At 32.4% G+C, this 24,615-nt stretch overlaps 5 non-coding genes across 5 annotated transcripts; all 5 read right to left on the reverse strand.

Annotated features, from left to right (window-relative positions):
• Positions 1-2,246: 2,246 nt before the first annotated feature.
• TRNAQ-CUG (transfer RNA glutamine (anticodon CUG)) lies at positions 2,247-2,319 on the reverse strand. The gene has a single exon. It is a non-coding gene; the product is annotated as a tRNA-Gln (tRNA).
• Positions 2,320-6,929: 4,610 nt separating this feature from the next.
• Positions 6,930-7,002, reverse strand: TRNAQ-CUG (transfer RNA glutamine (anticodon CUG)). The gene has a single exon. It is a non-coding gene; the product is annotated as a tRNA-Gln (tRNA).
• Positions 7,003-11,611: 4,609 nt separating this feature from the next.
• Positions 11,612-11,684, reverse strand: TRNAQ-CUG (transfer RNA glutamine (anticodon CUG)). Its single transcript has one exon. It is a non-coding gene; the product is annotated as a tRNA-Gln (tRNA).
• Positions 11,685-18,633: 6,949 nt separating this feature from the next.
• On the reverse strand, positions 18,634-18,706 carry TRNAQ-CUG (transfer RNA glutamine (anticodon CUG)). Its single transcript has one exon. It is a non-coding gene; the product is annotated as a tRNA-Gln (tRNA).
• Positions 18,707-23,313: 4,607 nt separating this feature from the next.
• Positions 23,314-23,386, reverse strand: TRNAQ-CUG (transfer RNA glutamine (anticodon CUG)). The gene has a single exon. It is a non-coding gene; the product is annotated as a tRNA-Gln (tRNA).
• Positions 23,387-24,615: the final 1,229 nt, after the last annotated feature.

Here is a 24,615-nt window from a genome sequence, read left to right on the forward strand (position 1 = left end):
CCATTGTGAAATAAATGAATGCCTCAGTGGGTAGCTGTATTGTTGCTGCAAAAACTATATCCCAATTGGATATTAATAGTAAAAAGAGTTATAATGCTATTTGTATTTTTTGAATGGCATCCTTCCATAAGTATTTTAAATATGTAAAAGATTACCATATTATGAAAGTTATAAAATGTTGTTCGTTTTTGATTGTACAACAATAAAACCTTTTACATTTACAAATTGCTGCAGCAGTATCTCTGTCTCTGGCAGAGGTGGTTCCATGGTATAATGGTTAGCTCTTTGAAATTTGAATTAAATTATCTGACTTCATCTTTAGTAGGCCGTTTTGTTGCTCATGAACTACTACTCATCTGTCAGCTTTGCTCATTGATTGCACACAGCAAATGCCAGTAGGCTGAAGTAGTCATTACATTATTGTTTTCTAAATGTCTTTCAGCTGTTTGCAAGTTGTAGAAACTCAAAATGTGCAATACATGTGACACAAAGGTCTTGTCAAAATACCTAGACATTTTTAAATCATATCCTGTTTTTCTCAAACACATTTCAGAGAGCTAATTCACAACACTACCTTTTTAACCTTCCTGTTATTGATCAGGACAAGATAGCACATTTTAAAGTAGACGCAGTCCTCAAAACAAAACTAGAGGAATCAAAATTGCAGCATTATTGAGATACAAGATTTGTCATTCTGAACATTAGTGTTGGAATTGTGTAGTAGAAAGGTCCTCAGACAGATGTCCAAGAGTCAATCTGCAATCATAAAGTATAATCTTTTGATTAGATGTATTATAGGTAGATTCTGATCTGATTTTCTTTTCACCACTATACACAACTCATGCGCACTGTATAAATCAGCTATATTGTTACAAAAACAATGAGCAAAAAACAACTATCTCAATTTCTGAATATATAGAAAAAAGAGGAAAAGATACTCATGATTCAAATGTGGATAGGCATCAACTCTTTGTTATTTTCACCTCTACTAGCTATGTTTAGTTATGATTTATATGTTTATATTTTAATATAGTCATACACACTCGCACTGCTACATATGCATAAATACTTATCTATAGGGTAATAAGTCACAGTAAGTTCTTAAATATTACATTTTTCAAACCAAAAATTCCAACAAGTAAAGGCAAACAATAATCTTACAGCTCAGGAAGGTCAAACTGAGATGTGAACAGGGATCACTGGATTAAGTGTTCAAGGTGCCTACCATTACATTATGGAAGGCTTCTGTACTAGTGTGAAGTTTCCATTGTGACCGAAGAGAATTCCTCAGTTTGCCGCTTATATGTTATTGCAAAAAGATATCCCATGTGGTAAGTAATATCCAACAAAGTTTAATGTTATATAACTGCTTTGGGCAACATCCTTTCCAAGCCGTTTTAAATATGCAAATGTTTACCAAAATATGAAAGTAATAAAATGCAGTTCATCTTAGTTTGCGTAATATTAAAAACTACCATCTTTCCAAATTGCTGCAGCAATCTGTGCTTTTTTTTAATCATGAGTGGTTCTATGATGTAATGGTTAGCACTTGCGCCTTTGAATCCAGCTATCTGAGTTCAAATCGCTGTGGGGCCATTTTACAAATGTATCAGGGGTTTTTTCAAACTCATTTCAGAAGGATTACTCAAGACACTACATTTTTTAATCTTCTGTTTACTGATAATGTAAATGGGGCATGATTTAATTAACAAGCCTCCATAAACCATGAGTAGAGGAATCAAAAGTGGGGTATTACTGTGATTGAAGAAATACAGTTTTGATGTTAACCTTGAAACTGAAAAAGGAAACAAACTTCACACTGATTTTCAATGGTAATTCCACAATCAAAAAATACTCTCATTTGATTAGACGTATCATAGGTATTAATCTTGTTTTCTCTTTCAAAATAATTAACATATGAAATGCACTGTAGAAGTAAAGAATATGGTCAGAAAGAAATGAGCAAAAAGAAACTATCTAATTTCCTGGACATGGAGAAGATAGAGGAAAATCTATTTGTGTTAAAATGTGGATAGACAACATCTGTTTCTGATTTTCACCTCTACAGATTCAATATTTAATCATTTGTATTTTATATTTTCATGGAGCTACAAAGAAAGATATGGCTACATACACATCGATAGCTATATACAAGTTTATATGTATAAGTATATAAAGTGAAGATTATATTTTCTGAGACTAAAATTCTTAAAAGTCAATGGCATATTAAATTCTAAAAGGTTGGAAGGTCCCACCGAGATTTGAACTCGGATCACTGGATTCAGAGTCCAGAGTGCTGACAATTACACCATGGAAACCTCCATGAGTTGAGATTTTTTGCCATTGTGAAAGAAGAGAATGCCTCAGTTGGTAGCTTTATTGTTGCTGCAAAAACTATATCCCAATTGGATATTAATAGTAAAAAGAGCTATAATGCTATTTGTATTTTTTGAATGGCATCCTTCCATAAGTATTTTAAATATGTAAAAGTTTACCATATTATGAAAGTTATAAAATGTTGTTCGTTTTTGATTGTACAACAATAAAACCTTTTAAATTTACAAATTGCTGCAGCAGTATCTCTGTCTCTGGTAGAGGTGGTTCCATGGTATAATGGTTAGCTCTTTGAAATTTGAATTAAATTAACTGACTTCATCTTTAGTGGGCCGTTTTGTTGCTCATGAACTACTACTCATCTGTCAGCTGTGCTCATTGATTGCACACAGCAAATACCAGTAGGCTGAAATAGTCATTACATTATTGTTTTCTAAATGTCTTTCAGCTGTTTGCAAGTTGTAGAAACTCAAAATGTGCAATACATGTGACACAAAGGTCTTGTCAAAATACCTAGACATTTTTAAATCATATCCTGTTTCTCTCAAACACATTTCAGAGAGCTAATTCACAACACTACCTTTTTAACCTTCCTGTTATTGATCAGGACAAGATAGCACATTTTAAAGTAGACGCAGTCCTCAAAACAAAACTAGAGGAATCAAAATTACAGCATTATTGAGATACAAGATTTGTCATTCTGAACATTAGTGTTGGAAATGTGTAGTACAAAGGTCCTCAGACAGATTTCCAAGAGTCAATCTGCAATCATAAAGTATAATCTTTTGATTAGATGTATTATAGGTAGATACTGATCTGATTTTCTTTTCACCACTATACACAACTCATGCGCACTGTATAAATCAGCTATATTGGTACAAAAACAATGAGCAAAAAACAACTATCTCAATTTCTGAATATATAGAAAAAAGAGGAAAAGATACTCATGATTCAAATGTGGATAAACATCAACTCTTTGTTATTTTCACCTCTACTAGCTATATTTAGTTATGATTTATATGTTTATATTTTAATATAGTCATACACACTCGCACTGCTACATATGCATAAATACTTATCTATAGGGTAATAAGTCACAGTAAGTTCTTAAATATTACATTTTTCAAACCAAACATTCCAACAAGTAAAGGCAAACAATAATCTTACAGCTCAGGAAGGTCAAACTGAAATTTGAACAGGGATCACTGGATTAAGTGTTCAAGGTGCCTACCATTACATTATGGACGGCTTCTGTACTAGTGTGAAGTTTCCATTGTTACCGAAGATAATTCCTCAGTTTGCCGCTTATATGTTATTGCAAAAAGATACCCCATGTGGTAAGGAATATCCAACAAAGTTTAATGTTATATAACTGCTTTGGGCAACATCCTTTCCAAGCAGTTTTAAATATGCAAATGTTTACCAAAATATGAAATTAATAAAATGCTGTTCATCTTAGTTTGCGTAATATTAAAAACTACCATATTTCAAAATTGCTGCAGCAATTTGTGCTTTTTTTTTTTAGCATGAGTGGTTCTATGATGTAATGGTTAGCACTTGGGCCTTTGAATCCAGCTATCTGAGTTCAAATCGCTGTGGGGCCATTTTACAAATATATCAGGGGGTTTTTCAAACTCATTTCAGAAGGATTACTCAAGACACTACATTTTTAAATCTTCTGTTTACTGATAATGTAAATGGGGCATAATTTAATTAACAAGCCTCCATAAACCATGAGTAGAGGAATCAAAAGTGGGTATTACTGCGATTGAAGAAATACAGTTTTGATGTTAACCTTGAAACTGAAAAAGGAAACAAACTTCACACTGATTTTCAATGGTAATTCCACAATCAAAAAATACTCTCATTTGATTAGACGTATCATAGGTATTAATCTTGTTTTCTCTTTCAAAATAATTAACATATGAAATGCACTGTAGAAGTAAAGAATATGGTCAGAAAGAAATGAGCAAAAAGTAACTATCTCATTTCCTGGACATAGAGAAGATAGAGGAAAATCTACTTGTGTTAAAATGTGGATAGACAACATCTGTTTCTGATTTTCACCTCTACAGATTCAATATTTAATCATTTGTATTTTATATTTTCATGGAGCTACAAAGAAAGATATGGCTACATAGACATCGATAGCTATATACAAGTTTATATGTATAAGTATATAAAGTGAAGATTATATTTTCTGAGACTAAAATTCTTAAAAGTCAATGGCATATTAAATTCTAAAAGGTTGGAAGGTCCCACCGAGATTTGAAATCGGATCACTGGATTCAGAGTCCAGAGTGCTGACCATTACAGCATGGAACCCTCCATGAGTTTAGATTTTTTGCCATTGTGAAATAAATGAATGCCTCAGTGGGTAGCTGTATTGTTGCTGCAAAAACTATATCCCAATTGGATATTAATAGTAAAAAGAGTTATAATGCTATTTGTATTTTTTGAATGGCATCCTTCCATAAGTATTTTAAATATGTAAAAGATTACCATATTATGAAAGTTATAAAATGTTGTTCGTTTTTGATTGTACAACAATAAAACCTTTTACATTTACAAATTGCTGCAGCAGTATCTCTGTCTCTGGTAGAGGTGGTTCCATGGTATAATGGTTAGCTCTTTGAAATTTGAATTAAATTATCTGACTTCATCTTTAGTGGGCCGTTTTGTTGCTCATGAACTACTACTCATCTGTCAGCTTTGCTCATTGATTGCACACAGCAAATGCCAGTAGGCTGAAGTAGTCATTACATTATTGTTTTCTAAATGTCTTTCAGCTGTTTGCAAGTTGTAGAAACTCAAAATGTGCAATACATGTGACACAAAGGTCTTGTCAAAATACCTAGACATTTTTAAATCATATCCTGTTTTTCTCAAACACATTTCAGAGAGCTAATTCACAACACTACCTTTTTAACCTTCCTGTTATTCATCAGGACAAGATAGCACATTTTAAAGTAGACGCAGTCCTCAAAACAAAACTAGAGGAATCAAAATTGCAGCATTATTGAGATACAAGATTTGTCATTCTGAACATTAGTGTTGGAATTGTGTAGTAGAAAGGTCCTCAGACAGATGTCCAAGAGTCAATCTGCAATCATAAAGTATAATCTTTTGATTAGATGTATTATAGGTAGATACTGATCTGATTTTCTTTTCACCACTATACACAACTCATGCGCACTGTATAAATCAGCTATATTGTTACAAAAACAATGAGCAAAAAACAACTATCTCAATTTCTGAATATATAGAAAAAAGAGGAAAAGATACTCATGATTCAAATGTGGATAGGCATCAACTCTTTGTTATTTTCACCTCTACTAGCTATGTTTAGTTATGATTTATATGTTTATATTTTAATATAGTCATACACACTCGCACTGCTACATATGCATAAATACTTATCTATAGGGTAATAAGTCACAGTAAGTTCTTAAATATTACATTTTTCAAACCAAAAATTCCAACAAGTAAAGGCAAACAATAATCTTACAGCTCAGGAAGGTCAAACTGAGATGTGAACAGGGATCACTGGATTAAGTGTTCAAGGTGCCTACCATTACATTATGGAAGGCTTCTGTACTAGTGTGAAGTTTCCATTGTGACCGAAGAGAATTCCTCAGTTTGCCGCTTATATGTTATTGCAAAAAGATATCCCATGTGGTAAGTAATATCCAACAAAGTTTAATGTTATATAACTGCTTTGGGCAACATCCTTTCCAAGCAGTTTTAAATATGCAAATGTTTACCAAAATATGAAATTAATAAAATGCTGTTCATCTTAGTTTGCGTAATATTAAAAACTACCATATTTCAAAATTGCTGCAGCAATTTGTGCTTTTTTTTTTTAGCATGAGTGGTTCTATGATGTAATGGTTAGCACTTGGGCCTTTGAATCCAGCTATCTGAGTTCAAATCGCTGTGGGGCCATTTTACAAATATATCAGGGGTTTTTTCAAACTCATTTCAGAAGGATTACTCAAGACACTACATTTTTTAATCTTCTGTTTACTGATAATGTAAATGGGGCATGATTTAATTAACAAGCCTCCATAAACCATGAGTAGAGGAATCAAAAGTGGGGTATTACTGTGATTGAAGAAATACAGTTTTGATGTTAACCTTGAAACTGAAAAAGGAAACAAACTTCACACTGATTTTCAATGGTAATTCCACAATCAAAAAATACTCTCATTTGATTAGACGTATCATAGGTATTAATCTTGTTTTCTCTTTCAAAATAATTAACATATGAAATGCACTGTAGAAGTTAAGAATATGGTCAGAAAGAAATGAGCAAAAAGAAACTATCTAATTTCCTGGACATGGAGAAGATAGAGGAAAATCTACTTGTGTTAAAATGTGGATAGACAACATCTGTTTCTGATTTTCACCTCTACAGATTCAATATTTAATCATTTGTATTTTATATTTTCATGGAGCTACAAAGAAAGATATGGCTACATACACATCGATAGCTATATACAAGTTTATATGTATAAGTATATAAAGTGAAGATTATATTTTCTGAGACTAAAATTCTTAAAAGTCAATGGCATATTAAATTCTAAAAGGTTGGAAGGTCCCACCGAGATTTGAACTCGGATCACTGGATTCAGAGTCCAGAGTGCTGACAATTACACCATGGAAACCTCCATGAGTTGAGATTTTTTGCCATTGTGAAAGAAGAGAATGCCTCAGTTGGTAGCTTTATTGTTGCTGCAAAAACTATATCCCAATTGGATATTAATAGTAAAAAGAGCTATAATGCTATTTGTATTTTTTGAATGGCATCCTTCCATAAGTATTTTAAATATGTAAAAGTTTACCATATTATGAAAGTTATAAAATGTTGTTCGTTTTTGATTGTACAACAATAAAACCTTTTAAATTTACAAATTGCTGCAGCAGTATCTCTGTCTCTGGTAGAGGTGGTTCCATGGTATAATGGTTAGCTCTTTGAAATTTGAATTAAATTAACTGACTTCATCTTTAGTGGGCCGTTTTGTTGCTCATGAACTACTACTCATCTGTCAGCTGTGCTCATTGATTGCACACAGCAAATACCAGTAGGCTGAAATAGTCATTACATTATTGTTTTCTAAATGTCTTTCAGCTGTTTGCAAGTTGTAGAAACTCAAAATGTGCAATACATGTGACACAAAGGTCTTGTCAAAATACCTAGACATTTTTAAATCATATCCTGTTTCTCTCAAACACATTTCAGAGAGCTAATTCACAACACTACCTTTTTAACCTTCCTGTTATTGATCAGGACAAGATAGCACATTTTAAAGTAGACGCAGTCCTCAAAACAAAACTAGAGGAATCAAAATTGCAGCATTATTGAGATACAAGATTTGTCATTCTGAACATTAGTGTTGGAAATGTGTAGTACAAAGGTCCTCAGACAGATTTCCAAGAGTCAATCTGCAATCATAAAGTATAATCTTTTGATTAGATGTATTATAGGTAGATACTGATCTGATTTTCTTTTCACCACTATACACAACTCATGCGCACTGTATAAATCAGCTATATTGGTACAAAAACAATGAGCAAAAAATAACTATCTCAATTTCTGAATATATAGAAAAAAGAGGAAAAGATACTCATGATTCAAATGTGGATAAACATCAACTCTTTGTTATTTTCACCTCTACTAGCTATATTTAGTTATGATTTATATGTTTATATTTTAATATAGTCATACACACTCGCACTGCTACATATGCATAAATACTTATCTATAGGGTAATAAGTCACAGTAAGTTCTTAAATATTACATTTTTCAAACCAAACATTCCAACAAGTAAAGGCAAACAATAATCTTACAGCTCAGGAAGGTCAAACTGAAATTTGAACAGGGATCACTGGATTAAGTGTTCAAGGTGCCTACCATTACATTATGGACGGCTTCTGTACTAGTGTGAAGTTTCCATTGTTACCGAAGATAATTCCTCAGTTTGCCGCTTATATGTTATTGCAAAAAGATACCCCATGTGGTAAGGAATATCCAACAAAGTTTAATGTTATATAACTGCTTTGGGCAACATCCTTTCCAAGCAGTTTTAAATATGCAAATGTTTACCAAAATATGAAATTAATAAAATGCTGTTCATCTTAGTTTGCGTAATATTAAAAACTACCATATTTCAAAATTGCTGCAGCAATTTGTGCTTTTTTTTTTTAGCATGAGTGGTTCTATGATGTAATGGTTAGCACTTGGGCCTTTGAATCCAGCTATCTGAGTTCAAATCGCTGTGGGGCCATTTTACAAATATATCAGGGGGTTTTTCAAACTCATTTCAGAAGGATTACTCAAGACACTACATTTTTAAATCTTCTGTTTACTGATAATGTAAATGGGGCATAATTTAATTAACAAGCCTCCATAAACCATGAGTAGAGGAATCAAAAGTGGGGTATTACTGCGATTGAAGAAATACAGTTTTGATGTTAACCTTGAAACTGAAAAAGGAAACAAACTTCACACTGATTTTCAATGGTAATTCCACAATCAAAAAATACTCTCATTTGATTAGACGTATCATAGGTATTAATCTTGTTTTCTCTTTCAAAATAATTAACATATGAAATGCACTGTAGAAGTAAAGAATATGGTCAGAAAGAAATGAGCAAAAAGAAACTATCTCATTTCCTGGACATAGAGAAGATAGAGGAAAATCTACTTGTGTTAAAATGTGGATAGACAACATCTGTTTCTGATTTTCACCTCTACAGATTCAATATTTAATCATTTGTATTTTATATTTTCATGGAGCTACAAAGAAAGATATGGCTACATAGACATCGATAGCTATATACAAGTTTATATGTATAAGTATATAAAGTGAAGATTATATTTTCTGAGACTAAAATTCTTAAAAGTCAATGGCATATTAAATTCTAAAAGGTTGGAAGGTCCCACCGAGATTTGAAATCGGATCACTGGATTCAGAGTCCAGAGTGCTGACCATTACAGCATGGAACCCTCCATGAGTTTAGATTTTTTGCCATTGTGAAATAAATGAATGCCTCAGTGGGTAGCTGTATTGTTGCTGCAAAAACTATATCCCAATTGGATATTAATAGTAAAAAGAGTTATAATGCTATTTGTATTTTTTGAATGGCATCCTTCCATAAGTATTTTAAATATGTAAAAGATTACCATATTATGAAAGTTATAAAATGTTGTTCGTTTTTGATTGTACAACAATAAAACCTTTTACATTTACAAATTGCTGCAGCAGTATCTCTGTCTCTGGTAGAGGTGGTTCCATGGTATAATGGTTAGCTCTTTGAAATTTGAATTAAATTATCTGACTTCATCTTTAGTGGGCCGTTTTGTTGCTCATGAACTACTACTCATCTGTCAGCTTTGCTCATTGATTGCACACAGCAAATGCCAGTAGGCTGAAGTAGTCATTACATTATTGTTTTCTAAATGTCTTTCAGCTGTTTGCAAGTTGTAGAAACTCAAAATGTGCAATACATGTGACACAAAGGTCTTGTCAAAATACCTAGACATTTTTAAATCATATCCTGTTTTTCTCAAACACATTTCAGAGAGCTAATTCACAACACTACCTTTTTAACCTTCCTGTTATTGATCAGGACAAGATAGCACATTTTAAAGTAGACGCAGTCCTCAAAACAAAACTAGAGGAATCAAAATTGCAGCATTATTGAGATACAAGATTTGTCATTCTGAACATTAGTGTTGGAATTGTGTAGTAGAAAGGTCCTCAGACAGATTTCCAAGAGTCAATCTGCAATCATAAAGTATAATCTTTTGATTAGATGTATTATAGGTAGATACTGATCTGATTTTCTTTTCACCACTATACACAACTCATGCGCACTGTATAAATCAGCTATATTGTTACAAAAACAATGAGCAAAAAACAACTATCTCAATTTCTGAATATATAGAAAAAAGAGGAAAAGATACTCATGATTCAAATGTGGATAGGCATCAACTCTTTGTTATTTTCACCTCTACTAGCTATGTTTAGTTATGATTTATATGTTTATATTTTAATATAGTCATACACACTCGCACTGCTACATATGCATAAATACTTATCTATAGGGTAATAAGTCACAGTAAGTTCTTAAATATTACATTTTTCAAACCAAAAATTCCAACAAGTAAAGGCAAACAATAATCTTACAGCTCAGGAAGGTCAAACTGAGATGTGAACAGGGATCACTGGATTAAGTGTTCAAGGTGCCTACCATTACATTATGGAAGGCTTCTGTACTAGTGTGAAGTTTCCATTGTGACCGAAGAGAATTCCTCAGTTTGCCGCTTATATGTTATTGCAAAAAGATATCCCATGTGGTAAGTAATATCCAACAAAGTTTAATGTTATATAACTGCTTTGGGCAACATCCTTTCCAAGCCGTTTTAAATATGCAAATGTTTACCAAAATATGAAAGTAATAAAATGCAGTTCATCTTAGTTTGCGTAATATTAAAAACTACCATCTTTCCAAATTGCTGCAGCAATCTGTGCTTTTTTTTTATCATGAGTGGTTCTATGATGTAATGGTTAGCACTTGCGCCTTTGAATCCAGCTATCTGAGTTCAAATCGCTGTGGGGCCATTTTACAAATGTATCAGGGGTTTTTTCAAACTCATTTCAGAAGGATTACTCAAGACACTACATTTTTTAATCTTCTGTTTACTGATAATGTAAATGGGGCATGATTTAATTAACAAGCCTCCATAAACCATGAGTAGAGGAATCAAAAGTGGGGTATTACTGTGATTGAAGAAATACAGTTTTGATGTTAACCTTGAAACTGAAAAAGGAAACAAACTTCACACTGATTTTCAATGGTAATTCCACAATCAAAAAATACTCTCATTTGATTAGACGTATCATAGGTATTAATCTTGTTTTCTCTTTCAAAATAATTAACATATGAAATGCACTGTAGAAGATAAGAATATGGTCAGAAAGAAATGAGCAAAAAGAAACTATCTAATTTCCTGGACATGGAGAAGATAGAGGAAAATCTACTTGTGTTAAAATGTGGATAGACAACATCTGTTTCTGATTTTCACCTCTACAGATTCAATATTTAATCATTTGTATTTTATATTTTCATGGAGCTACAAAGAAAGATATGGCTACATACACATCGATAGCTATATACAAGTTTATATGTATAAGTATATAAAGTGAAGATTATATTTTCTGAGACTAAAATTCTTAAAAGTCAATGGCATATTAAATTCTAAAAGGTTGGAAGGTCCCACCGAGATTTGAACTCGGATCACTGGATTCAGAGTCCAGAGTGCTGACAATTACACCATGGAAACCTCCATGAGTTGAGATTTTTTGCCATTGTGAAAGAAGAGAATGCCTCAGTTGGTAGCTTTATTGTTGCTGCAAAAACTATATCCCAATTGGATATTAATAGTAAAAAGAGCTATAATGCTATTTGTATTTTTTGAATGGCATCCTTCCATAAGTATTTTAAATATGTATAAGTTTACCATATTATGAAAGTTATAAAATGTTGTTCGTTTTTGATTGTACAACAATAAAACCTTTTAAATTTACAAATTGCTGCAGCAGTATCTCTGTCTCTGGTAGAGGTGGTTCCATGGTATAATGGTTAGCTCTTTGAAATTTGAATTAAATTAACTGACTTCATCTTTAGTGGGCCGTTTTGTTGCTCATGAACTACTACTCATCTGTCAGCTGTGCTCATTGATTGCACACAGCAAATACCAGTAGGCTGAAATAGTCATTACATTATTGTTTTCTAAATGTCTTTCAGCTGTTTGCAAGTTGTAGAAACTCAAAATGTGCAATACATGTGACACAAAGGTCTTGTCAAAATACCTAGACATTTTTAAATCATATCCTGTTTCTCTCAAACACATTTCAGAGAGCTAATTCACAACACTACCTTTTTAACCTTCCTGTTATTGATCAGGACAAGATAGCACATTTTAAAGTAGACGCAGTCCTCAAAACAAAACTAGAGGAATCAAAATTACAGCATTATTGAGATACAAGATTTGTCATTCTGAACATTAGTGTTGGAAATGTGTAGTACAAAGGTCCTCAGACAGATTTCCAAGAGTCAATCTGCAATCATAAAGTATAATCTTTTGATTAGATGTATTATAGGTAGATACTGATCTGATTTTCTTTTCACCACTATACACAACTCATGCGCACTGTATAAATCAGCTATATTGGTACAAAAACAATGAGCAAAAAATAACTATCTCAATTTCTGAATATATAGAAAAAAGAGGAAAAGATACTCATGATTCAAATGTGGATAAACATCAACTCTTTGTTATTTTCACCTCTACTAGCTATATTTAGTTATGATTTATATGTTTATATTTTAATATAGTCATACACACTCGCACTGCTACATATGCATAAATACTTATCTATAGGGTAATAAGTCACAGTAAGTTCTTAAATATTACATTTTTCAAACCAAACATTCCAACAAGTAAAGGCAAACAATAATCTTACAGCTCAGGAAGGTCAAACTGAAATTTGAACAGGGATCACTGGATTAAGTGTTCAAGGTGCCTACCATTACATTATGGACGGCTTCTGTACTAGTGTGAAGTTTCCATTGTTACCGAAGATAATTCCTCAGTTTGCCGCTTATATGTTATTGCAAAAAGATACCCCATGTGGTAAGGAATATCCAACAAAGTTTAATGTTATATAACTGCTTTGGGCAACATCCTTTCCAAGCAGTTTTAAATATGCAAATGTTTACCAAAATATGAAATTAATAAAATGCTGTTCATCTTAGTTTGCGTAATATTAAAAACTACCATATTTCAAAATTGCTGCAGCAATTTGTGCTTTTTTTTTTTAGCATGAGTGGTTCTATGATGTAATGGTTAGCACTTGGGCCTTTGAATCCAGCTATCTGAGTTCAAATCGCTGTGGGGCCATTTTACAAATATATCAGGGGGTTTTTCAAACTCATTTCAGAAGGATTACTCAAGACACTACATTTTTAAATCTTCTGTTTACTGATAATGTAAATGGGGCATAATTTAATTAACAAGCCTCCATAAACCATGAGTAGAGGAATCAAAAGTGGGGTATTACTGCGATTGAAGAAATACAGTTTTGATGTTAACCTTGAAACTGAAAAAGGAAACAAACTTCACACTGATTTTCAATGGTAATTCCACAATCAAAAAATACTCTCATTTGATTAGACGTATCATAGGTATTAATCTTGTTTTCTCTTTCAAAATAATTAACATATGAAATGCACTGTAGAAGTAAAGAATATGGTCAGAAAGAAATGAGCAAAAAGTAACTATCTCATTTCCTGGACATAGAGAAGATAGAGGAAAATCTACTTGTGTTAAAATGTGGATAGACAACATCTGTTTCTGATTTTCACCTCTACAGATTCAATATTTAATCATTTGTATTTTATATTTTCATGGAGCTACAAAGAAAGATATGGCTACATAGACATCGATAGCTATATACAAGTTTATATGTATAAGTATATAAAGTGAAGATTATATTTTCTGAGACTAAAATTCTTAAAAGTCAATGGCATATTAAATTCTAAAAGGTTGGAAGGTCCCACCGAGATTTGAAATCGGATCACTGGATTCAGAGTCCAGAGTGCTGACCATTACAGCATGGAACCCTCCATGAGTTTAGATTTTTTGCCATTGTGAAATAAATGAATGCCTCAGTGGGTAGCTGTATTGTTGCTGCAAAAACTATATCCCAATTGGATATTAATAGTAAAAAGAGTTATAATGCTATTTGTATTTTTTGAATGGCATCCTTCCATAAGTATTTTAAATATGTAAAAGATTACCATATTATGAAAGTTATAAAATGTTGTTCGTTTTTGATTGTACAACAATAAAACCTTTTACATTTACAAATTGCTGCAGCAGTATCTCTGTCTCTGGTAGAGGTGGTTCCATGGTATAATGGTTAGCTCTTTGAAATTTGAATTAAATTATCTGACTTCATCTTTAGTGGGCCGTTTTGTTGCTCATGAACTACTACTCATCTGTCAGCTTTGCTCATTGATTGCACACAGCAAATGCCAGTAGGCTGAAGTAGTCATTACATTATTGTTTTCTAAATGTCTTTCAGCTGTTTGCAAGTTGTAGAAACTCAAAATGTGCAATACATGTGACACAAAGGTCTTGTCAAAATACCTAGACATTTTTAAATCATATCCTGTTTTTCTCAAACACATTTCAGAGAGCTAATTCACAACACTACCTTTTTAACCTTCCTGTTATTGATCAGGACAAGATAGCACATTTTAAAGTAGACGCAGTCCTCAAAAGAAAACTAGAGGAATCAAAATTGCAGCATTATTGAGATACAAGATTTGTCATTCTGAACATTAGTGTTGGAATTGTGTAGTAGAAAGGTCCTCAGACAGATTTCCAAGAGTCAATCTGCAATCATAAAGTATAATCTTTTGATTAGATGTATTATAGGTAGATACTGATCTGATTTTCTTTTCACCACTATACACAACTCATGCGCACTGTATAAATCAGCTATATTGTTACAAAAACAATGAGCAAAAAACAACTATCTCAATTTCTGAATATATAGAAAAAAGAGGAAAAGATACTCATGATTCAAATGTGGATAGGCATCAACTCTTTGTTATTTTCACCTCTACTAGCTATGTTTAGTTATGATTTATATGTTTATATTTTAATATAGTCATACACACTCGCACTGCTACATATGCATAAATACTTATCTATAGGGTAATAAGTCACAGTAAGTTCTTAAATATTACATTTTTCAAACCAAAAATTCCAACAAGTAAAGGCAAACAATAATCTTACAGCTCAGGAAGGTCAAACTGAGATGTGAACAGGGATCACTGGATTAAGTGTTCAAGGTGCCTACCATTACATTATGGAAGGCTTCTGTACTAGTGTGAAGTTTCCATTGTGACCGAAGAGAATTCCTCAGTTTGCCGCTTATATGTTATTGCAAAAAGATATCCCATGTGGTAAGTAATATCCAACAAAGTTTAATGTTATATAACTGCTTTGGGCAACATCCTTTCCAAGCCGTTTTAAATATGCAAATGTTTACCAAAATATGAAAGTAATAAAATGCAGTTCATCTTAGTTTGCGTAATATTAAAAACTACCATCTTTCCAAATTGCTGCAGCAATCTGTGCTTTTTTTTTATCATGAGTGGTTCTATGATGTAATGGTTAGCACTTGCGCCTTTGAATCCAGCTATCTGAGTTCAAATCGCTGTGGGGCCATTTTACAAATGTATCAGGGGTTTTTTCAAACTCATTTCAGAAGGATTACTCAAGACACTACATTTTTTAATCTTCTGTTTACTGATAATGTAAATGGGGCATGATTTAATTAACAAGCCTCCATAAACCATGAGTAGAGGAATCAAAAGTGGGGTATTACTGTGATTGAAGAAATACAGTTTTGATGTTAACCTTGAAACTGAAAAAGGAAACAAACTTCACACTGATTTTCAATGGTAATTCCACAATCAAAAAATACTCTCATTTGATTAGACGTATCATAGGTATTAATCTTGTTTTCTCTTTCAAAATAATTAACATATGAAATGCACTGTAGAAGTTAAGAATATGGTCAGAAAGAAATGAGCAAAAAGAAACTATCTAATTTCCTGGACATGGAGAAGATAGAGGAAAATCTACTTGTGTTAAAATGTGGATAGACAACATCTGTTTCTGATTTTCACCTCTACAGATTCAATATTTAATCATTTGTATTTTATATTTTCATGGAGCTACAAAGAAAGATATGGCTACATAGACATCGATAGCTATATACAAGTTTATATGTATAAGTATATAAAGTGAAGATTATATTTTCTGAGACTAAAATTCTTAAAAGTCAATGGCATATTAAATTCTAAAAGGTTGGAAGGTCCCACCGAGATTTGAAATCGGATCACTGGATTCAGAGTCCAGAGTGCTGACCATTACAGCATGGAACCCTCCATGAGTTTAGATTTTTTGCCATTGTGAAATAAATGAATGCCTCAGTGGGTAGCTGTATTGTTGCTGCAAAAACTATATCCCAATTGGATATTAATAGTAAAAAGAGTTATAATGCTATTTGTATTTTTTGAATGGCATCCTTCCATAAGTATTTTAAATATGTAAAAGATTACCATATTATGAAAGTTATAAAATGTTGTTCGTTTTTGATTGTACAACAATAAAACCTTTTACATTTACAAATTGCTGCAGCAGTATCTCTGTCTCTGGTAGAGGTGGTTCCATGGTATAATGGTTAGCTCTTTGAAATTTGAATTAAATTATCTGACTTCATCTTTAGTGGGCCGTTTTGTTGCTCATGAACTACTACTCATCTGTCAGCTTTGCTCATTGATTGCACACAGCAAATGCCAGTAGGCTGAAGTAGTCATTACATTATTGTTTTCTAAATGTCTTTCAGCTGTTTGCAAGTTGTAGAAACTCAAAATGTGCAATACATGTGACACAAAGGTCTTGTCAAAATACCTAGACATTTTTAAATCATATCCTGTTTTTCTCAAACACATTTCAGAGAGCTAATTCACAACACTACCTTTTTAACCTTCCTGTTATTGATCAGGACAAGATAGCACATTTTAAAGTAGACGCAGTCCTCAAAACAAAACTAGAGGAATCAAAATTGCAGCATTATTGAGATACAAGATTTGTCATTCTGAACATTAGTGTTGGAATTGTGTAGTAGAAAGGTCCTCAGACAGATTTCCAAGAGTCAATCTGCAATCATAAAGTATAATCATTTGATTAGATGTATTATAGGTAGATACTGATCTGATTTTCTTTTTACCACTATACACAACTCATGCGCACTGTATAAATCAGCTATATTGTTACAAAAACAATGAGCAAAAAACAACTATCTCAATTTCTGAATATATAGAAAAAAGAGGAAAAGATACTCATGATTCAAATGTGGATAGGCATCAACTCTTTGTTATTTTCACCTCTACTAGCTATGTTTAGTTATGATTTATATGTTTATATTTTAATATAGTCATACACACTCGCACTGCTACATATGCATAAATACTTATCTATAGGGTAATAAGTCACAGTAAGTTCTTAAATATTACATTTTTCAAACCAAAAATTCCAACAAGTAAAGGCAAACAATAATCTTACAGCTCAGGAAGGTCAAACTGAGATGTGAACAGGGATCACTGGATTAAGTGTTCAAGGTGCCTACCATTACATTATGGAAGGCTTCTGTACTAGTGTGAAGTTTCCATTGTGACCGAAGAGAATTCCTCAGTTTGCCGCTTATATGTTATTGCAAAAAGATATCCCATGTGGTAAGTAATATCCAACAAAGTTTAATGATATATAACTGCTTTGGGCAACATCCTTTCCAAGCCGTTTTAAATATGCAAATGTTTACCAAAATATGAAAGTAATAAAATGCAGTTCATCTTAGTTTGCGTAATATTAAAAACTACCATCTTTCCAAATTGCTGCAGCAATCTGTGCTTTTTTTTTATCATGAGTGGTTCTATGATGTAATGGTTAGCACTTGCGCCTTTGAATCCAGCTATCTGAGTTCAAATCGCTGTGGGGCCATTTTACAAATGTATCAGGGGTTTTTTCAAACTCATTTCAGAAGGATTACTCAAGACACTACATTTTTTAATCTTCTGTTTACTGATAATGTAAATGGGGCATGATTTAATTAACAAGCCTCCATAAACCATGAGTAGAGGAATCAAAAGTGGGGTATTACTGTGATTGAAGAAATACAGTTTTGATGTTAACCTTGAAACTGAAAAAGGAAACAAACTTCACACTGATTTTCAATGGTAATTCCACAATCAAAAAATACTCTCATTTGATTAGACGTATCATAGGTATTAATCTTGTTTTCTCTTTCAAAATAATTAACATATGAAATGCACTGTAGAAGTTAAGAATATGGTCAGAAAGAAATGAGCAAAAAGAAACTATCTAATTTCCTGGACATGGAGAAGATAGAGGAAAATCTACTTGTGTTAAAATGTGGATAGACAACATCTGTTTCTGATTTTCACCTCTACAGATTCAATATTTAATCATTTGTATTTTATATTTTCATGGAGCTACAAAGAAAGATATGGCTACATACACATCGATAGCTATATACAAGTTTATATGTATAAGTATATAAAGTGAAGATTATATTTTCTGAGACTAAAATTCTTAAAAGTCAATGGCATATTAAATTCTAAAAGGTTGGAAGGTCCCACCGAGATTTGAACTCGGATCACTGGATTCAGAGTCCAGAGTGCTGACAATTACACCATGGAAACCTCCATGAGTTGAGATTTTTTGCCATTGTGAAAGAAGAGAATGCCTCAGTTGGTAGCTTTATTGTTGCTGCAAAAACTATATCCCAATTGGATATTAATAGTAAAAAGAGCTATAATGCTATTTGTATTTTTTGAATGGCATCCTTCCATAAGTATTTTAAATATGTAAAAGTTTACCATATTATGAAAGTTATAAAATGTTGTTCGTTTTTGATTGTACAACAATAAAACCTTTTAAATTTACAAATTGCTGCAGCAGTATCTCTGTCTCTGGTAGAGGTGGTTCCATGGTATAATGGTTAGCTCTTTGAAATTTGAATTAAATTATCTGACTTCATCTTTAGTGGGCCGTTTTGTTGCTCATGAACTACTACTCATCTGTCAGCTTTGCTCATTGATTGCACACAGCAAATGCCAGTAGGCTGAAGTAGTCATTACATTATTGTTTTCTAAATGTCTTTCAGCTGTTTGCAAGTTGTAGAAACTCAAAATGTGCAATACATGTGACACAAAGGTCTTGTCAAAATACCTAGACATTTTTAAATCATATCCTGTTTTTCTCAAACACATTTCAGAGAGCTAATTCACAACACTACCTTTTTAACCTTCCTGTTATTGATCAGGACAAGATAGCACATTTTAAAGTAGACGCAGTCCTCAAAAGAAAACTAGAGGAATCAAAATTGCAGCATTATTGAGATACAAGATTTGTCATTCTGAACATTAGTGTTGGAATTGTGTAGTAGAAAGGTCCTCAGACAGATTTCCAAGAGTCAATCTGCAATCATAAAGTATAATCTTTTGATTAGATGTATTATAGGTAGATACTGATCTGATTTTCTTTTCACCACTATACACAACTCATGCGCACTGTATAAATCAGCTATATTGTTACAAAAACAATGAGCAAAAAACAACTATCTCAATTTCTGAATATATAGAAAAAAGAGGAAAAGATACTCATGATTCAAATGTGGATAGGCATCAACTCTTTGTTATTTTCACCTCTACTAGCTATGTTTAGTTATGATTTATATGTTTATATTTTAATATAGTCATACACACTCGCACTGCTACATATGCATAAATACTTATCTATAGGGTAATAAGTCACAGTAAGTTCTTAAATATTACATTTTTCAAACCAAAAATTCCAACAAGTAAAGGCAAACAATAATCTTACAGCTCAGGAAGGTCAAACTGAGATGTGAACAGGGATCACTGGATTAAGTGTTCAAGGTGCCTACCATTACATTATGGAAGGCTTCTGTACTAGTGTGAAGTTTCCATTGTGACCGAAGAGAATTCCTCAGTTTGCCGCTTATATGTTATTGCAAAAAGATATCCCATGTGGTAAGTAATATCCAACAAAGTTTAATGTTATATAACTGCTTTGGGCAACATCCTTTCCAAGCCGTTTTAAATATGCAAATGTTTACCAAAATATGAAAGTAATAAAATGCAGTTCATCTTAGTTTGCGTAATATTAAAAACTACCATCTTTCCAAATTGCTGCAGCAATCTGTGCTTTTTTTTTATCATGAGTGGTTCTATGATGTAATGGTTAGCACTTGCGCCTTTGAATCCAGCTATCTGAGTTCAAATCGCTGTGGGGCCATTTTACAAATGTATCAGGGGTTTTTTCAAACTCATTTCAGAAGGATTACTCAAGACACTACATTTTTTAATCTTCTGTTTACTGATAATGTAAATGGGGCATGATTTAATTAACAAGCCTCCATAAACCATGAGTAGAGGAATCAAAAGTGGGGTATTACTGTGATTGAAGAAATACAGTTTTGATGTTAACCTTGAAACTGAAAAAGGAAACAAACTTCACACTGATTTTCAATGGTAATTCCACAATCAAAAAATACTCTCATTTGATTAGACGTATCATAGGTATTAATCTTGTTTTCTCTTTCAAAATAATTAACATATGAAATGCACTGTAGAAGTTAAGAATATGGTCAGAAAGAAATGAGCAAAAAGAAACTATCTAATTTCCTGGACATGGAGAAGATAGAGGAAAATCTACTTGTGTTAAAATGTGGATAGACAACATCTGTTTCTGATTTTCACCTCTACAGATTCAATATTTAATCATTTGTATTTTATATTTTCATGGAGCTACAAAGAAAGATATGGCTACATAGACATCGATAGCTATATACAAGTTTATATGTATAAGTATATAAAGTGAAGATTATATTTTCTGAGACTAAAATTCTTAAAAGTCAATGGCATATTAAATTCTAAAAGGTTGGAAGGTCCCACCGAGATTTGAAATCGGATCACTGGATTCAGAGTCCAGAGTGCTGACCATTACAGCATGGAACCCTCCATGAGTTTAGATTTTTTGCCATTGTGAAATAAATGAATGCCTCAGTGGGTAGCTGTATTGTTGCTGCAAAAACTATATCCCAATTGGATATTAATAGTAAAAAGAGTTATAATGCTATTTGTATTTTTTGAATGGCATCCTTCCATAAGTATTTTAAATATGTAAAAGATTACCATATTATGAAAGTTATAAAATGTTGTTCGTTTTTGATTGTACAACAATAAAACCTTTTACATTTACAAATTGCTGCAGCAGTATCTCTGTCTCTGGTAGAGGTGGTTCCATGGTATAATGGTTAGCTCTTTGAAATTTGAATTAAATTATCTGACTTCATCTTTAGTGGGCCGTTTTGTTGCTCATGAACTACTACTCATCTGTCAGCTTTGCTCATTGATTGCACACAGCAAATGCCAGTAGGCTGAAGTAGTCATTACATTATTGTTTTCTAAATGTCTTTCAGCTGTTTGCAAGTTGTAGAAACTCAAAATGTGCAATACATGTGACACAAAGGTCTTGTCAAAATACCTAGACATTTTTAAATCATATCCTGTTTTTCTCAAACACATTTCAGAGAGCTAATTCACAACACTACCTTTTTAACCTTCCTGTTATTGATCAGGACAAGATAGCACATTTTAAAGTAGACGCAGTCCTCAAAACAAAACTAGAGGAATCAAAATTGCAGCATTATTGAGATACAAGATTTGTCATTCTGAACATTAGTGTTGGAATTGTGTAGTAGAAAGGTCCTCAGACAGATTTCCAAGAGTCAATCTGCAATCATAAAGTATAATCATTTGATTAGATGTATTATAGGTAGATACTGATCTGATTTTCTTTTTACCACTATACACAACTCATGCGCACTGTATAAATCAGCTATATTGTTACAAAAACAATGAGCAAAAAACAACTATCTCAATTTCTGAATATATAGAAAAAAGAGGAAAAGATACTCATGATTCAAATGTGGATAGGCATCAACTCTTTGTTATTTTCACCTCTACTAGCTATGTTTAGTTATGATTTATATGTTTATATTTTAATATAGTCATACACACTCGCACTGCTACATATGCATAAATACTTATCTATAGGGTAATAAGTCACAGTAAGTTCTTAAATATTACATTTTTCAAACCAAAAATTCCAACAAGTAAAGGCAAACAATAATCTTACAGCTCAGGAAGGTCAAACTGAGATGTGAACAGGGATCACTGGATTAAGTGTTCAAGGTGCCTACCATTACATTATGGAAGGCTTCTGTACTAGTGTGAAGTTTCCATTGTGACCGAAGAGAATTCCTCAGTTTGCCGCTTATATGTTATTGCAAAAAGATATCCCATGTGGTAAGTAATATCCAACAAAGTTTAATGTTATATAACTGCTTTGGGCAACATCCTTTCCAAGCCGTTTTAAATATGCAAATGTTTACCAAAATATGAAAGTAATAAAATGCAGTTCATCTTAGTTTGCGTAATATTAAAAACTACCATCTTTCCAAATTGCTGCAGCAATCTGTGCTTTTTTTTTATCATGAGTGGTTCTATGATGTAATGGTTAGCACTTGCGCCTTTGAATCCAGCTATCTGAGTTCAAATCGCTGTGGGGCCATTTTACAAATGTATCAGGGGTTTTTTCAAACTCATTTCAGAAGGATTACTCAAGACACTACATTTTTTAATCTTCTGTTTACTGATAATGTAAATGGGGCATGATTTAATTAACAAGCCTCCATAAACCATGAGTAGAGGAATCAAAAGTGGGGTATTACTGTGATTGAAGAAATACAGTTTTGATGTGAACCTTGAAACTGAAAAAGGAAACAAACTTCACACTGATTTTCAATGGTAATTCCACAATCAAAAAATACTCTCATTTGATTAGACGTATCATAGGTATTAATCTTGTTTTCTCTTTCAAAATAATTAACATATGAAATGCACTGTAGAAGTTAAGAATATGGTCAGAAAGAAATGAGCAAAAAGAAACTATCTAATTTCCTGGACATGGAGAAGATAGAGGAAAATCTACTTGTGTTAAAATGTGGATAGACAACATCTGTTTCTGATTTTCACCTCTACAGATTCAATATTTAATCATTTGTATTTTATATTTTCATGGAGCTACAAAGAAAGATATGGCTACATACACATCGATAGCTATATACAAGTTTATATGTATAAGTATATAAAGTGAAGATTATATTTTCTGAGACTAAAATTCTTAAAAGTCAATGGCATATTAAATTCTAAAAGGTTGGAAGGTCCCACCGAGATTTGAACTCGGATCACTGGATTCAGAGTCCAGAGTGCTGACAATTACACCATGGAAACCTCCATGAGTTGAGATTTTTTGCCATTGTGAAAGAAGAGAATGCCTCAGTTGGTAGCTTTATTGTTGCTGCAAAAACTATATCCCAATTGGATATTAATAGTAAAAAGAGCTATAATGCTATTTGTATTTTTTGAATGGCATCCTTCCATAAGTATTTTAAATATGTAAAAGTTTACCATATTATGAAAGTTATAAAATGTTGTTCGTTTTTGATTGTACAACAATAAAACCTTTTAAATTTACAAATTGCTGCAGCAGTATCTCTGTCTCTGGTAGAGGTGGTTCCATGGTATAATGGTTAGCTCTTTGAAATTTGAATTAAATTAACTGACTTCATCTTTAGTGGGCCGTTTTGTTGCTCATGAACTACTACTCATCTGTCAGCTGTGCTCATTGATTGCACACAGCAAATACCAGTAGGCTGAAATAGTCATTACATTATTGTTTTCTAAATGTCTTTCAGCTGTTTGCAAGTTGTAGAAACTCAAAATGTGCAATACATGTGACACAAAGGTCTTGTCAAAATACCTAGACATTTTTAAATCATATCCTGTTTCTCTCAAACACATTTCAGAGAGCTAATTCACAACACTACCTTTTTAACCTTCCTGTTATTGATCAGGACAAGATAGCACATTTTAAAGTAGACGCAGTCCTCAAAACAAAACTAGAGGAATCAAAATTACAGCATTATTGAGATACAAGATTTGTCATTCTGAACATTAGTGTTGGAAATGTGTAGTACAAAGGTCCTCAGACAGATTTCCAAGAGTCAATCTGCAATCATAAAGTATAATCTTTTGATTAGATGTATTATAGGTAGATACTGATCTGATTTTCTTTTCACCACTATACACAACTCATGCGCACTGTATAAATCAGCTATATTGGTACAAAAACAATGAGCAAAAAATAACTATCTCAATTTCTGAATATATAGAAAAAAGAGGAAAAGATACTCATGATTCAAATGTGGATAAACATCAACTCTTTGTTATTTTCACCTCTACTAGCTATATTTAGTTATGATTTATATGTTTATATTTTAATATAGTCATACACACTCGCACTGCTACATATGCATAAATACTTATCTATAGGGTAATAAGTCACAGTAAGTTCTTAAATATTACATTTTTCAAACCAAACATTCCAACAAGTAAAGGCAAACAATAATCTTACAGCTCAGGAAGGTCAAACTGAAATTTGAACAGGGATCACTGGATTAA

This window comes from Pleurodeles waltl, chromosome 2_1 (assembly GCF_031143425.1).
Source record: "Pleurodeles waltl isolate 20211129_DDA chromosome 2_1, aPleWal1.hap1.20221129, whole genome shotgun sequence".
NCBI lineage: Eukaryota > Metazoa > Chordata > Amphibia > Caudata > Salamandridae > Pleurodeles > Pleurodeles waltl.